Here is a 4,112-nt window from a genome sequence, read left to right as displayed (position 1 = left end):
GGCGTTACTTACTTTGTTGTACTGCTGGCGTATAAAGGGCAAGAATACAAATGGTGTAATTGAGTAAAGAACGCGACACTTTTTCTAAAAAATGGAGGGGGACCCACAACGCCATGCAAGCGAGACCCGGTTCGGCCCTGACCCGAGCCCACGGGCAGCGGCACGGACCCGACCGGACCGGCCCGACCGAGACGGCACAACACAGACGGAGTGGGGACGCTACCGCCGTGGATGTCGGGCAGGTCCCATGGTGGCTACCTTACCTGGCGTTGACGCGGAATGGGGCGTGGCGTGCATACCTGTGCTGCGAGAGGGTGGCGGCGCGTGATGGTGGCACCGTGAGGTGGCAGTGGCGAGACGGTCGCAACGCGAGGAGTGTGTGGCGAGGTGTCGAGGATGACGGGGCCGCAGGCGCTCGGCGGCGACATCAGCTTCTCCGCCTCCGCACGCGGCTGGGCCTAGCCTTGCGCCGCCGGGCGTTTCTTCAGCCTTAAGATGGCCCGGCAATGCGCCTGAGCGGGGATCAGCTGGGGCTCAGCCGCGGGGGTGGGAGTGGGCACCGGTGCTGGCGCAGGAGTAGGCACCGGTACGGGTGCAGGAGTGGGAGCGGGCGCGAGCGCGTGCGGCTCACGGCGGGCGCGCGAGCGCTTCTTGTGGCCCCACTTGAGCGGGACGGGGTCTTTCGGCGCGGCGATGGCGATGTGGCTGCTGCTGCTGCCGTAGCCGAGGTTGGTTCCCTGGGTGGCCTGGGCGGCGAGGTTGTAGAGCCCGCCCGCGCCGAGGTCGGCTCCCTGGGTAGCCTGGGCGGCGAGGTTGTAGAGGCCGCCGTCGAGACTGTTGTATACCTGGGAGGCCTGGGCGTCGAAGGTGTAGACCGCGCCACCGAGGTTGTTGGATACCTCGGAGGCTTGGGCTGCCAAGTCGTAGAGGCTGCCGCCCAGGTTGAGTCCCTGCGAGGAGTGCACGGAGGTGTTGTGCAGCGGGTGATCGCTCACTATGACAGCGGATGAGGACGCCGGACGCCCTCCTGGCCAGCGCTGCTTGAGCGAGGCGCGGGCGAGGTAGGACGCGAGGCTCGAGTTGTCGGCGTCCACGGCTGTGGCCCCGTCGCGCTCGTCCATGCTTGGTGTGGCTGATGGTGCGTGTTCTGTTAGCTTCCTGGTGGTGGAGCTGCCACTGCTGCTGCCGCTGCCATTTGGGACTGGAACGGACTCTGGGTTGTTCCTCTGGTACCTGCATGGCAAACAAGATCAGACAATGCAGATACGATGTTAGCCAGTGACTTGGATCGCACGGAACCAAGTCAAACACTTGGGATACAATATGAAACCAACAGAAAAAAACTTCTTCCCCTCATCGCGAGAACTGTAAACCAAAACCAAAATTAGTTCTAAAACGCAACCACATCTACGAACTGCCGAAACTGAAGTGCGAAACCCGAGCACTCGAAGATCTGCTCGACAGAAATCCACAAAAATAAGCGCACACGGTACTGCCTGCAGCGACAACATGGAAACAATCGGTCGAAAGCATGAATCTTTCGCCATGACAGACCAAAAAGAAATCCTAATACAGAACAAAATCGACACGAAAACTCTGCAATCAGTCACAATAGCCGTCGAGTGGGGAAAGAAAAGAATTTGAGGCCGTAAGACGAGAAACATTGGTAAAAATCAGCAGTGAGAGGAGACAGGCAACCAAACCGGGAAATATTGGTAAAATCCGCCGGCTCCTCCTCGGTGGTGCGAGGCGCCTTGTCCGCTGCTTGCCGCTGCGGCTGCTGCTGCTCGCCGGCAGCGACATGAGGGTCCTCCGGAGATGATCTGGTCACCGTCATGTTCGACATCGTCAGCAAGCAAGGAGGACAGACACGACCGAAACTGAACAATGTCTATGGGATGTACCTTGCGCAGCCAGTACAAGTACACCGCATATATATAAAAGGAGACATCAACTCTACAGATGGATAGATGGATGGTTGGATATGCACAAGCAAGCAGACTAATTAATGCCACTAATGCGGTCAAATCCCTACTACTGGAAGGATCATATACTAATATCATGCATATGATACTAGTGTACGATACTGCCTCCCATAATATCATATATAATATCATATATTAGTATCAGTTTTGCTAGAACTCATCTAGATGAGATATAATTTGGTCTCGTTCACCTTTTATAGCCATTGGATGTGACGCTATAAGATGCGTGTGTGTTGATATGGGTTGTATCTGTTCTTATTTTCAAAGTCAATGAGACCAAATTATATCTCATCTAGATGAGTTCTAAGTACTCCCAACTATTAATGGCATTAGTGCCAGGAAAAACATTGCTGTTTGCACCCCGCAAAAAAAAGACACTGTTGTTTGCGTGTAGAGTGATCACAACACAACACAGACGATGCTGGAGATCGCCCAGATTATCAGTATCTATCCTGGAGATAATGAGGTGCCGATTAATGTGTGTGGCGTTACTTACTTGTATTGCTGGCATATAAAGGGCAAGAATACAAAAGGTATATTTGAGTAAAGAAACGCGCCACTATTTCTAGAAATGGAGGGGGACCCGCAACGCCACGCAAATGAGACCGGGCCCGGCCCTGGCTCTAGCACACGGGCAGCAGGTAGGGCCAGACGAGTAACGCTACACGTAAAGAGTTATAAGGTTTTACAAATAGGGTTAATTTGATTGGTCAATAGGTGAGGAACACGGCTCACCCTCCTGAAAATCAGGTGGGGGTAAGTTTATGATTGGTTACTAGATGAAAAGATCCTGTAAAATCCTGTAATCTTTTGTACGTCTAGCATTTTTGGGGCCAGACTGACCTGACCATGACAGTGCAAGGCAACTCAACATGGACGGAGTGGGGACGCTGCCACCATGGACGACGGGCAGGTCCCATGGTGGCTACCTTACCTGGCTTCGACAGAGAATGGTGCGTGGCGTACGTACCTGCGCTGTGAGAGAGTGGCGGTGCGAGGTGGAAGCACGAGGTTGATCGGGTCGCGGGCGCTCAGCGACGCATCGGGTTCTCCGCCTTCGCGCGCGACTGGGCCTGGCCTTGCATCATCAGGCATTTCTTGATCCTTAGGTTGGCCCGGCGACACGCCAGCAGAACCCGCGCCGTCACTCACGAGCGCGATGCCGCGCCGGTCGTGGATGTTGACAGGTCGAGCCTCATGTCCTACCTCGCCTATTTCTCGCTCGAGCAGCGCCAACCACGATGGCGTCCGTCGTCCTCATCTGCTGCCGTCATGAGGGACCACCAGCTGCACAACGCCGTCCCATACTCCTCCCAGGGACTCAATCCTCGGCGGCGGGCTCCACAACTTGGCCACCCAAGCCTCCGAGCCATCCAACAGCCTCAACGGCGCAGTCTGCATCTTCGCCGCACAAGCCTCCTTGGCATACAATACCCTCGGCAACGGGCTCTACAACCTCGCCGCCCAGGCCACCCAGGGAGGCGACCTCGGCGGCGGTCTCTACAACCTCGCCGACCAGGGCACCCAGGGAGCCGACCTCGACGGCGGGCACTACAAACATTCCGCCCAGGTCACTTGGGGAGGCGACCTCGACGACGGCGGTATCGACATCGCGGCTACTTCTGCTGCCGAGGTTGCCTCCCCGGGTGGCCTGGGCGGCAAGGTTGTAGAGCCTGCCGCCGAGGTCGGCTACATGGGTGGCCTGGGCGACGAGTTTGTAGAGCCTGCTGCTGAGGTCGCCTCTCTGGGTGCCCTGGGCGGCGAGGTTGTAGAGCCCTCTACCTAGGCTGTTGTATGCCTGGGAGGCTTGTGCGGCGAAGGTGTAGACCACTCCGCCAAGGTTGTTGGATGGATCGGAGGCTTGGGTGGCCAAGTTGTAGAGCCCGTCCCCGAGGTTGAGTCCCTGGGAGGAGAGGGCGGCGGTGTTGTACAGCTGGTGGTCCCTCATGATGGCAGCGGATGAGGACGACGGAGACCCTTGTGGCTGGTGCTGCTTGAGCGAGGCGCGGGCGAGGTAGGACGTGAGGCTCGACCTGTCGGCATCCACAGCTGGGGCGCCGTCATGCTTGTCCATGCTTGGTGTGGGTGACAGCGGGTTCTGCTGGCTTCCTGGTGGCTCCGATGCGG

At 57.4% G+C, this 4,112-nt stretch overlaps 1 pseudogene; it reads right to left on the bottom strand.

The window, feature by feature from the left end:
- Positions 1–254: 254 nt before the first annotated feature.
- Positions 255–1,837, bottom strand: LOC123081269 (translation initiation factor IF-2-like; annotated as a pseudogene).
- Between the last annotated feature and the right edge of the window lie 2,275 nt (positions 1,838–4,112).

The sequence above is a fragment of the Triticum aestivum genome, chromosome 1B (assembly GCF_018294505.1).
Source record: "Triticum aestivum cultivar Chinese Spring chromosome 1B, IWGSC CS RefSeq v2.1, whole genome shotgun sequence".
In the NCBI taxonomy this organism is placed as follows: domain Eukaryota; kingdom Viridiplantae; phylum Streptophyta; class Magnoliopsida; order Poales; family Poaceae; genus Triticum; species Triticum aestivum.
Note: the sequence above shows the minus strand (reverse complement) of the source record. Positions and strands in the feature narration are given on the sequence as shown.